The sequence below is a fragment of the Haemorhous mexicanus genome, chromosome 7 (genome assembly GCF_027477595.1).
Source record: "Haemorhous mexicanus isolate bHaeMex1 chromosome 7, bHaeMex1.pri, whole genome shotgun sequence".
Classification (NCBI taxonomy): Eukaryota; Metazoa; Chordata; class Aves; order Passeriformes; family Fringillidae; genus Haemorhous; species Haemorhous mexicanus.
The window spans coordinates 6,889,901-6,902,075 of NC_082347.1; the positions used below are offsets into that span (position 1 = coordinate 6,889,901).

The 12,175-nt window shown below is 52.9% G+C and overlaps 1 protein-coding gene across 2 annotated transcripts in view; it reads right to left on the bottom strand.

Annotated features, from left to right (window-relative positions):
* The window catches only part of CDH23 (cadherin related 23), a 196,250-nt gene extending 186,021 nt beyond the window's left edge, over positions 1-10,229 (bottom strand). Inside the window, exon 1 of one of the 2 annotated variants that reach the window (XM_059850905.1) lies at positions 9,664-9,869. The gene's annotated coding sequence lies outside the window, so the exon portion shown is untranslated. Of the gene's footprint in view, positions 1-9,663; positions 9,870-10,072 lie in introns of those variants that run through there. The other variant, XM_059850904.1, reaches the window with a different exon arrangement.
* Between the last annotated feature and the right edge of the window lie 1,946 nt (positions 10,230-12,175).

The window sequence follows — 12,175 nt, forward strand, 5'->3', positions numbered from 1 at the left end:
AAGCCTGCCCCCATCCCAAATTTCCAACACAGCACAAGGCTCCCCACGCTAAGGACACAGAATAAAAGAGCAGCAGGGAGCTGCCAGCACAGCCACATCCTCACCTGGGGGTGCTCAGACCATCAGACCCAAAGCTTTTCCCAAGCCAGCCCCACAAAACCTCAGCCAAGTGCCCCTCTGCAAGGAAACTGGCACAGGTGGATTTTAAAACACTCCACAACATCATCTCATTTTCTCCTCCTATGTTTGCTGCTTTGGAATGTAATTTAAAAATCATTTATCCAGCAGGTGAATTGTTTTTTACTTAATAACCAATTCCAGGCCAGCTGTGTCAAGACTCTGAAAAAAAATCACAAGTTTTCATTATCATTCTTGTTAAGCCCTCTGTACACATCCTTTCTCTATTCTTTAGTAGAGGTTTAGTCTAACATCCTCTAATATAAGTACATATAATAAATAAAATAAATAATAACAAATATAATTAATAAATTAGCCTTCTAAGCACATGGAATCAAATTCTCAAATCCTCCTTCCTCCTGGGAACCCCAAAAATACCCCACATGGACCCCAAAAATACCCCACATGGGAACCCTCCTGGAGGCTCCTGAAGGAGCTCCAAAGCCCCAGCTACACCTATTTTATTTTTACTGATGGATGTGTCACAGAAGACAGCTCCTAACAACCCTGTCACCACAGAAAGGGCCTGAAATTCTAATTTCTCCTGCTATTTTGCTGCGGGGAGTCTCTCTGGGATGAAGAGGTCTCGTGCCTAGACAAGAAAAATGGTGCTGTGGTGTGTTTTGTGCACCTTCAGGTATTTCAGCGCAGGCCTGAGAAAACATTCAGGTGCAATCATGCCCATCACCCCAGAAAACACAGCCAGGGCAGAGGAGTTTAGCACAGTCAGGGCAGAACAAGCTTCTGACTCCTGCTCAGTGTCAGCAGAGCGTCCAAAAGCCAAATTTCTAAACAAAAATGGCCACTTTCCCCAAATCCAGGCACCCTGACAAGCCCTTTAAATCCTTACATTTGGCCAACTAAAGCAGAATGGATTCTTGTAATTAAGAAAAGCCACCAAACATCTCAATTTCCCCCCTGCTTGAATAGGTTTTGGGGGAGGGGGAACCTCAGCATTGTTGTTCCAGACCCCTGCACCCAGCAGGGAATGCAGAGCCCAAGCTCTTGGCACTGCAGGCAGAGAGGATGGGATGGAAATGAGCTCCTCTGCCTTCTGCAGTGCCAGAATGGCAGAAGAAAACACCAACTTTCTTCTCAAACAGCACCACTATCAGCCCAAGTGAGCGTGAACATCATTTCCCAGCTTCACAGCCCGTGTTTAAAAAGCACCAGAGCAGTGGGGAAACAATTTATGTGGTGTAGGAATAAAGGCAGCTGACAGCATCCCCTTTCGAGTGCCATGATGAATCTAAATATTGGATATTCCAAGCCAGTCACTTCATTATGTCAGTAATTGCCTGAAAATGTCATTTTGATTTTCTCTGTCTTCATTAATATTGCAGCTCTTCAGTGGTTCTTCGAGATGGTTCACTCGAATGTTGCACATTTAAGGAACGGGATCCAGGAGTCTCTGGGGAGAACTCGAAAAAAATTGTGACTAAGAGCAGATTAAATTGCACCTTGTGCCTGAAAGAGGCTCTTTGGAGGAAGCAGTTCCCAGCATGGCAATGTCCCTGGGAGCTCAGGTGCTGTCTCCTCCTGGCTGCCAAGGCTCTGATGTTAAACCAGAGGTTTCCCCCTCCGCTGGCACCTGCTCCCAAGGAGCTGCAGAGAGCCTCCAGAAATGGGAAGCTGAGGAAACACCACAGTGCACACAAATCCCGGGCTTCAAAGCTCAGGAATCAGCTCAGGCAGAGGCCTTTCAGCCTCCTTCTTCCCAAGCCTGGGAAGTGGCTTTTCCCCTGCCTCAAAGCACTGCTGCCTCCCTAAACGTGGCAAATCCCACCTGCTGCATTCCAGGAGCCCCCTGGCACCTCACCTCCCTGCTCCAGCTCTCGGGGTGCCTCAACAGGCTCTGCACCTGAACTGGTTCATTTTAAAATAAACTTTCCCAGGGTGCTGCTCGGCACTCACAGAGAACGCAGCATCGCCTCTGCCCGAGCTGCCCTCCCACAGCCTGGCTGGCAGAGCTGCTCCACCCTGGCACCTTCAGCCACGCCAAAACCCCTGTGCCTTAACCCCCAACCTGGCCTTCCCTTGCCCAAAGAGCCCTGCGATGCTCAAGCCTCAGAATTCCCAAAGAAATGACATTTCCAAAGATGCCCAAGCCTCAGAATTCTCTCCGTGGATGGAAGCGTGAATCAAAGCTCCCAAACGGCTGCCACAACAGGGAACTGGGGGTGCCACCCCAAAAAAAACCCTTTTCCTGCAAGGAAGTGCCCCAAAGAGGGACAGCAGTGTCCCCCCAGAGGACTGGATGTGGGAGGTGGGGTGGAGGTACCTGAGGTGCCACCAGGATGTCCCCACAGCCGTGTCACGGATATATTTTATGAAAAACCTTTCTGCTAGGATTTTTTTCTTCTAAAGCTTCTCAGCTTCTTCTGACAAAAAGATTTTTCATAAAATATGTCTGTGACACGGCAGCTGGAGGACCCCTCTCTCTCCCCCAGGCTTCTTCCATCACTGGGGCCACCTTGGAAGAGAAGCCAGGAGCTGGCCCAACAAGGACCACCACCAACCCCCCGTCCCAAAAAGCCATCCCTGGGATCCCCTTTGGCCAAGCACATGGCTTAACACCACCCCTCACACCAAAAACCAGCCTCTCCTGCTTCCCAGCTTCCCCTCTGCTCCTTAAAAACAGCACTGCTAGAAAAGCTCCTTTTCTCCTCATTACTGCCTCTTGGCCAGGGCTTTACAATAAGTACAATTCAAAAAAAAAAAAAAAAAATTACAAGTTAATCCTGATTTTTTTTTTTTTTTTTTTAATTCCCACCCCCATGTTGGCATGAACCATACCCAAATCATAATTCCCAAAAATAACAAATTGCAGAACAGGGTAATCAGAAGTAAATTGATATTGATAAATAAGCTTTTCTCCCGTGCAGTAGGTGGTTTATTTTAATCTAATGAGTTTTATATTTTCTGAGCTTTCAGATTCCATGATGAAGAGCCATCCACGCCAGAATTACAAAGCACTTTGAAATATTGTAATTTTATGGCTCATTTTGTCAGGACTCTTGAAAATGAGATTTGTTCCCAGTGAAAAAATTTGCCCCCCCCTTTTTTTTTAATTTTTTTTTTTCTTCTATTCCCTGCAGCGAAAGGAAATAAAATTTCCCTGTTAAATAAATACAGGCCAGGATATTGGCATGCACGGGGAGGGGGAATATGGATGCCCACAGGGAATAAGGGACACACAGCTGCTGGCACCTGTCACCACCCACCTGAGAGGGTGTTTGCAGGAGAAAAGAGCGTGGGAAATCCTCTCCCTTCTTCCTCCACCCCAAAACCAAAGCTGGGTGTGGAGACAGGGGTGTTTTCTCCCCAGCTGGGGCACTCAAACCTTCCTTCCTCCAGGGAAAAAGCTGGAGCTGCTCCTTGCTTCACACCCAAAAGTTTCCCTCACTTCCAGCCCTTTGTTTCCATTTTGAGCCAAGCACAGGAGTGGAAGTATTTTGCTTGGTGCTTCCAGACATTTCCCTTCCCACAGGAAACAAAGATTGGCTGCAGAATGACACTGAGCCATCGTTTCAGCAAAAACCCAGGTCCAGGAGGAAATGTCACCTTTGAACTTCCCAGTCCTTGCAGGAAGGCTGGGCCTGGGTTGGGAATGACATGGGTTTGGGAATTACATGGGGAAGGACATGGGTTTGGGGAAGGATATGGGAATGCCATGGGTTTGGGGAAGGACATGGGTTTGGGAAGGACCTGGGGAATGCCATGGGTTTGGGAAGGACAGGGGTTTTCCCATAACATGGGTAATGACATGGGTTTGGGAATGCCAGGGGTTTGGGAATGACACTGGGAATGCCATGGGTTTGGGAAATGAATGACATGGGCTGTCCCATGACATGGGGAATGCCATGGGCTTGGAAATGCCATGGGCTTGGGAAATGCCATGGAAAATGACATGGGAAGGACATGGGGAATGCCATGGGTTTGGAAATGACATGGGTTATGACATAGGGAATGCCATGGGTTTGGGGAATGCCATGGGAAGGACAGGGGTTTGGGAAGAGACATGAGTTTTCCCATAACATGGGGAATGACACGAGTTTGGGAATGACATGGGGAAGGACATGGGTTTGGGGAAGGACATGGGAATACCAGGGGTTTGGGGAAGGACATGGGAAGGACGGGGGTTTGGGAAGGACAGGGGTTTTCCCATAATATGGGAATGACATGAGTTTGGGAATGACATGGGGAAGGACATGGGTTTGGGGAATGCCATGGGTTTGGGGAGGGACAGGGGTTTTCCCATAACATTGGGAATGCCATGGGTTTGGGGAAGGACAGGGGTTTTCCCATAACATTGGGAATGCCATGGGTTTGGGAATGACATGGGGAATGACAGGGGTTTTCCCATGACGTGGGAAATGACATGAGTTTGGGAATGCCAGGGGTTTGGGAATGACACTGGGAATGCCATGGGTTTGGAAAATGCCATGGGTTTGGGAAATGAATGGCATGGGTTGTCCCATGACATGGGGAATGCCATGGGTTTCGGAATGCCATGGAAATGACAGGGGTTTGGAAAATACATGGGTTTGGAAATGACATGGAAAATGACGTGGGAAGGACATGGGGAATGCCATGGGTTTGGAAATGACATGGGTTAGGACATGGGGAATGCCATGGGTTTGGGAAATGCCATGGGTTTGGGAATGACACGAGGAATGACATGAAACTGGGAATGACATGGGTTTTGGAAATGACATGGGGAATGTCATGGGTTTGGGAATGAATGACATGGGGAATGTCAGGGGTTTTCCCATAACACGGGAAATGACACGGGTTTGGGAATGACATGGGTTTGGGAAATGAATGACAGGGGTTGTCCCATGACATGGGGAATGCCATGGGGAATGCCATGGGTTTGGGAAATGCTGTGGGAAATGACACGGGTTTGGGAATGACACAGGGAATGACATGAAACTGGGAATGACATGAAACTAGGAATGAATGACATGGGAAATGCCATGGGTTTGGGAATTACAGGGGTTTGGGAATTACATGGGGAATGCCATGGGTTTTCCAAGCCCCTGACACAAGACAATCCCAATAACCTCCCAGCTCTGCATAAGCAACACTCAAACCTTTCACCACCACCGTGGCATCTCCAAGGAAAAGCCAAATAATGCATCCAACTCAACTCCTGCACCCGTGGGATGCTAAAATAACACCCTGGGAGCTTTGGGAGGAGAGCCCCCACTCCCTGCTGCATCAGTCACTGCCACCCACCCCTCCATGGTGAGGGAAGCTTCAATTTTGGGGAGAGAGAAGTGGGAATTCCCAATTTCTTCCTTTTTAAGTGGGGCAGCACTGGCTCAAGGGAGCCTCCAGCACTGGTTCCTAGTCACCATAGGCATCATAGCCACCATTTTCCATCACAAAACCTCTCTCCAGCTGGAGCAGCAGCTCCTGAGCCAGGAGGAAGGCTGGGATGGGGCATGGAGACCAAGCCAGGAGGCTCCTGGGCTGCTCCAAAACAGGGAATCAACACAGCAAAACCGAGGAGCAGATGATGCCAACGTGGGATGAAAAGGTGGAGAAGCAGCCAACAGCAACAGAGCTTGGCCTAAAGGAGGAAAAGAGGGAGGAAAAGGAGGAGGAGGGGGAGGAAAGGTGGGAATTCTTGCTCCAGGAGGAAGTGGAAGGCTGAGTGCAGTGAAGTGACACGCACAGCCTGGTGTCACAAGGCAGGAGGCTCTCTGCAGGCTCTCAGAAAAGGCACAGGAATGGACAAAGTGGCAAATGGCAGCTGCTGAGGGCCTGGCTGCAAGGCTGCCCAGGGATGGGATGCCAGACACTTTCTTCTTGTGCCCTGCCTGGAAGGAGGCAGCAGCCTGGCTGGAATTCCAAGCACTGCCACCAAAGGGTGCAGGAGAAGTGTCCAACATCTCCAGGCTCCCTCAGAGCATCCCTGAGTGTGGCTGTGCTGCTGCCACCCAGCCCCTGCCCACACATCCTGGGGGCTCCACATCTGGGCACACATCTGCTTGGTTCAGGGGGGGGAGGGGGTTCAAGGGAAAGAAGAGGACAAGATGTGTGTGAAGTGGGATTAAAGGGGGGGAAAAAAGTGTGTGCTGGAAGGGACTGCCTCAGTCCCTCCCTCCTTGCCACATCCAGCTTTCAAGGCAAGGATTTCCTTTTTGCAGCAGAGGGAGGCTTTGCCCCAGGGTGTCCCCCCACAACAGCAATAAGGGATTCAGCACCAGCCTCAAGAGCAAGGCAGCACCACCAGCTCCTCCCAATCAGTCACCAAGCTGCATTTTAAACCCTGCCAAAGGAGATGGGTGAGTTATTGAAGCCCTTGGAAAATGCTCAGCAGACACTGCTCCAAGCCCAGGGCCCTGGCTGTGGGAGCACCTGGGATTTTATCCCATCTCCCTGCCTCCAGCTGCCCCTAAGCTCCAGGCTGGCAGTTTGCAACACTAAAAAAAAAGCAGCAGGGCCATTTTGTTTGGGCCTGTGGTAACTGGAATGTCAGATCTTAGAGGGGGGAAAAGGGATGCTTCAGAAGAAGGGCGAAAAAAATACAACAACTGGAGGAAAATCTACCAAAAAGAGCTTCACACTGATGAACCAGAGCTGCAAAGGCTCTCAGGCCATTTCTTGCCTCATCCAAATCAAGCAGTCCTTGCTGCTTCCACACAAAGCTCACTTAACTTCCAGCAAGGGGCACTTGGCTGCTCCAGACCTCTCCAAGGCCCTCCGGCTGCTCCAGCTGAGAGAGGGAGCAGCACTGTGGGAGCAGGGAAAAAATACAGGCAGCCCAGGGAAAGGAGGGTGGGGGGACTCAGGAGGAACCCCCTCAGTCCTGAGGAGCAGCCCCTGAGAGCAGGGATGGAATGGGGAGACAGGAGGTGCAGCAGGGATGGAGTTATTGGATCAGTGAAGTTATTGGGATTAAAGACAGCTCATCACCAGGGTTCATGAGAGCCCTCCTGAGACCCCAGCTGTGCCTGAGGGCCCTTGAAGCTGTCCAGTCCCTCTCCTCCACACCCTTCCCAAAGGTGCAGCACGCTGGCACTTCCTCATTTCCATCAGGAATTTGCCCCCAGTGCCTTCCAAGCAGGATTTTTCTCTCTCCTCTAGGGAGAGCAGTGGTTTTATCAAACACAGACCAGGGCAGAGCAAACCAGGCTCTGCCAGAGGCTCCCAAGGGACAGCCCAGCCCTCCCACAGCTCCCATCCCAAGCCAGGTCCCTGGCCCCAGGACAAAGTTTCAAATGGATGCAGCAGAAGTGTCACTGTGTGCCAGGAGTGCCCCTCTGCTCTGAAGGGACTTCATGACCATGCAGCCACGGCAGGGACACCTCCCACTGTCCCAGGGGGCTCCAATCCCATCCAGCCTGGCCTTGGGCACTGCCAGGGATCCTGACAGCTCTTAATTCCCAATATCCCATCTAATCTTCACCTGCACAGACTGAGCCTCACCAGGAGCCATGAGCAAATATCTCCTGCCCACACTGAAACATCAAGCCCGTGGATAAATGCTACCCCAGCCCCTGGTCTTCACCAACCCCCTGGCAAGATCCAGGACATCTGTAAAATTTGGGTCCTAACCATTGGAATTCCCAGTTTTTCCCCATTTCAGATCCACCATCTACACCCTGAAATGGAGTCAGATAACAACATCAGCACAAAGGCAGGAATTTTGTAGGTCCTGGGCCACAAAAAAACCAAAATAACCCTATTTTTCCTGCAACATTGTTAGAAGTCTTACTGGAGGGAGCAGGAGAGTGTAGTGGGGAAAACCAGGGAAGTTTGAGGTTGCAGATGGAGCTGTTCATGCTGCAGCTCCATCAGCCTGGCTGCGAGCAGCTGGGATATTTCACACCCTAACAAGAGGCCACAGGCCAGCCCCCCTCACCAAGCCAATCCCATATCCTAAAGCTTCTTAAATTCCAAAATAATCTGCTCTCCAGACCATCTGTGCAGAGCACCTAAGAAACTTCTCAGAGAGAATCCTTTGTAGGAGGGGTCCTTTCACCCCCAGCTGCTCAGGGCAGGATGGCAGGATTGCCCTTTTTCCATGCACAGAGGAGCTGCCATGCCCTGGGCATCCCTCTGGAGACGATTGCAGCTGGAATGGTTCTGGTGCTGCATCCAGGGGATGCTCCTGAGAAAAGGGACAGGGGCTGGGGGGCCCTCCCCAGGCTCAGCCAGCCAAGCTCCACAGCTCCCACCTCTTCCAAACATTGTTGCTCCCACTTATCACCGAAAAAAATGTATAAATAAATAATAAAAAGAAAATAAAAAGAAGGGGCAACATCAATTTTTACAGTTTCCCACGAAGATAACGTCTTACAACTTGCTCTTTAAACATTGTATTTTTCATGCCTCCTCCAGAAACAAGAAAGCTTTGTGCTGGGGATGGAGGGAGGGAATGGGGTGGGGAGTGAAGGAAAATGGAACTGCTCAGCGATTTTCTCCTCCCCTCCTTCCCCAGGACAGGAGGGAAGGAGACACAAAGGTAAAACTCACTCTGCCGAAACAACCAGCTGGATTTGCACAAATCCCATGGGAATTCCTTTTCCCCGGTTCCCACCCCCCTCAAAAAAAAACAGAACCAAAAAAAATTAAAATTAAAACGTCTCGATGCAGCAGCTCTATCCCACATGCACGGAGGCTCCCGCAGGATGCTCCGGGGAGATCCCGGGAAGGAGCCGGGCTCGGAGCGAGCAGCCCGCGCTGCCAGCCCTCCTGCCAAGGGAAAAAGGGAAAAAGGAAAAAGGGAAGGGAAAAAAGAAGGGAAAAAACCCAACCCAACAACAAAGAAAACGCACATCTCATAGGGAACGTCCCGTTCCAGCATCCCTCTCCTCCAGCTGATGGGTGGGAGAGGCGATTTGGGGAAAGGAGAGGTGAAATTTAAAGAAAAGGACTGCAGGTTTTGAGGGTTGCAGCAAGTAAAGAATCAGAGGGGGGAAAAAATAAAATAAAGTGTTTTCCCAAAAGGCTCAGGGCAAGTTTGGCGTTCGGAAAGGCTTTGCCTGCCGCTGCCGTAGTGTTGGGAGGGGATTTAAAAATCCCACCGCTGGCACTGCGGCTCAGCCCCCACGGCCGGGACAAAGTTCCAACCCCGCTCATCCCAGAAACTTTGCAGCTTCCCAGTAGCCCGAACTCCAGATCAGAGCCGGGGATGGGGGCAGGACAGCGGATATCCCCGCTCATTCACAGCCGTGTTTTTGGGGAAAAAGGCGACGAAGGTTGGGCTCCCCCTCTCCTGCCAAGGAAACCACCGCGGTGAGCGAGTCCCCCCGCCCGAAATAACAGCGACAGGAGCAGGGCTGGACCCCAGAAAAGGATGGTTTTGGCTGAAAGCAAACCGAGGAGGTTTGGGAAGGGGGACCCCCGGCAAGGAGCCCCCCGGGAAGGGAAGGGCAGGGGGCGATGCCCGCGCAGGGGGCGATGCCCGCATCCCCCATCCCGCCCGGGTGAATAAACCGCAAGGAGCGAGGAGAAGCGGCGGGGCATTACCTGCGGTGGATGTCTCGGAGCCCGGTGTCAGCGGCGACCCCCCATGCCCCCCCTGCGCCCTGCGTGAGCCGCGGGAGGAGGAGGAGGAGGAGGAGGAAGGGGAGGGAGGGAGCGCGGGAGCCGCTGACGCGGGCGGCGCAGCGCCCCTCGCCCAGGTACCGGGATGTCGGTACCGGGATTTCGGTGCCGGCTCCTCCTCCCCCCACCTCCCGACCTCTCCTGGGGGCTCCCAGCCCCCCAAAACCCCCGGCTCGCCCCCCAAATCCCGGGCTGCCCCCGCCCGCTCAAACCCAACTTCAGCCCGAGCGGGCGCTGCGCACGGAAAGTTTAACTCCACCTCGGTGCGCTTAATTCGCTTTTTTTAGGGTTTTTTTTTTTTTGTTGCTGTTAGTATTGTTGTTTCTCTGACCTGTGCGCGGGAGCAGCTGGCAGGGCTCGGAGCGCGGAAATAAATCATAGATGAGCGGGGGGAAAGCGATCCGGGCACGGCTGCCAGGAGAGCCGCACGGCGGGATGGACGGACCGACGGACGGATGGAGGGAGGCATGGACGGACGGACGGATGGGTGGAGGTTCCTGCCCAGTTGCTTCCCCAGAAGCTCGCTGGACACGGGGCTGTACCTGCCGTGCTGCCGCCAAACCCTCCCGTGTCTCCCCAAGCCTGGCAGGACATCCCCGCCCCCAATCCAAGACCTCCCCACGAGCAGCTTTAGGGAAAATGCCCCTGTTTCACCCCATTTCGTGCCGCCTTGGAAGGGACAAATCCACAAAAGCCACCTGCAGTTACACCGACCCTCACACCCAGGGGCTGACTCCTCGTTCCTGCATCCCAGGAAGGAGCAGGGCTTTGGGTCCGTGGGAGTTTTACCACCCCATCACGGCCAGTTCGGGTTAAAATGCTAAACAAGCACAATTTATGCTGTTAATGCTCACCCTGGAGCCTTGCCTGGGAGTCACAGAACCCCAGCATGGTTTGGGTTGGATGGGACATCAGAAATCACCTCATTCCACCCCCCTGCCACGGCCAGGGACACCTTCCACAGGAGCAGGGGGCTGCAAGGACCCTTCCCCTCCACTCACCTCCTGAAGAACAAACAGGCAAACACCCCCTGCAGCAGCAGGAGGGGGTAATTAAACCTTTACCTCTCTTGAGCAGCTTCTCCTAATGATGCCATTAGCACTGGCTGGAACTGGGCACAGCTCTGCCCCCCCCCCCCCCCCCCCCCCCCCCCCCCCCAAGCTGGGGGCATTCCCCCACCAAAGCTGGCCCAGCTGCAGGCACTTGGCAGCCCAGAGCCAGCCCTGGCACACCTGCAGATGCTTTGGGGCTAAACCCCACCGTCCCTGGCAAACAGCTGAATGCAGGGAGCTCTCTGCAGCTGATTGAGGTGCTGGCAGGTGATTTCCTCCCATCACATCTGGGCTGGGTCAGGGTCCTTCAGGAATGGCCCAGGTGGCTGGCACTGACCTTGGGGTCCCCAGGAGTGCAAAGGGTGCAGGGTGGGGCTCTGAGCCACCTGCTCTGGGGGGTTTCTGTCTCCTGGGCTCTTCATCCCTTCCTTGCCCTCTTCATCCTCACGCAGCAGCCGGGCTCCTCATGCCGTGCTCAGCCCACGAAGTCAGGGAGTTAAGGAGGGGAAAAAATGCCAAAAAAAGGGGAGGAACCAAAGCAAAACCACAGGTGCAGATGTGTCTCAGGCCTGGGTGCCTGCAGCTGCTGTGGCTTTGCACAGGTGATGTCTCACTTAAGGCCTCTCCTGATAAGTTCAGGTCAGGATTTGTATTTCTACAGGGACACAGTTCTCCTCTGCCAGGTCCCCGTGCCCTGGCTTCACACCATGGATTTCTGCTCACATCCTGACTGGTTTGAGGATGTTTTACATAAGCCAGAACTAACAAGGCTGAGTTCTTCCTGGCCTGGGCTCCCAGCCCCATTCCTGATGGAGTTCAGGCTGCAGCCTTTCCCACTGGGGAGGAGAGGGCTGGGGGGATTTCAGTGCCTAGGCTCACAAAACACACAGGAATTCAGCACCTAGTGCTCTGCACCTCCCTGTCAGGGCTGGTTTAAATCAGGCAGGGACAGCAATAGCTGTGTGCAGGCTGGACCTCAAAGCAGCTCACTGAGCTGGTGTTCCCCAGCTCCTGGCTGGAGAAATCTGTGGTGCTCTGAGAGCCAGCCCCTGGGAGATGTGCCTTTCCACAGGCTCAGAGCTGGGAAAAAAGGGCAGCAGAAGAAAGTGATGCTTTGTGAGCAGGGAGATGCTCCTGGGATCACAATTAACACCAAGCCCAAAGCAGGGAGCTGCAGGGCTGGGATAACCTCCCTGCTATCCCAGCCTTTCTCCACTCACTCATCACAGAGAAACCTGATTTTTTTGGAGGCAGATCCCGTGACCTCCCTTCTCCGTCCTGCCTGTGAGCACAGAGCAGCTCAGCAGAGCCTTTCACAGCCTCCTGGCACCACTCACTCAACCTTGAAATTGTACTGCAGGGCTTCTCCCCCTCTCATTTCC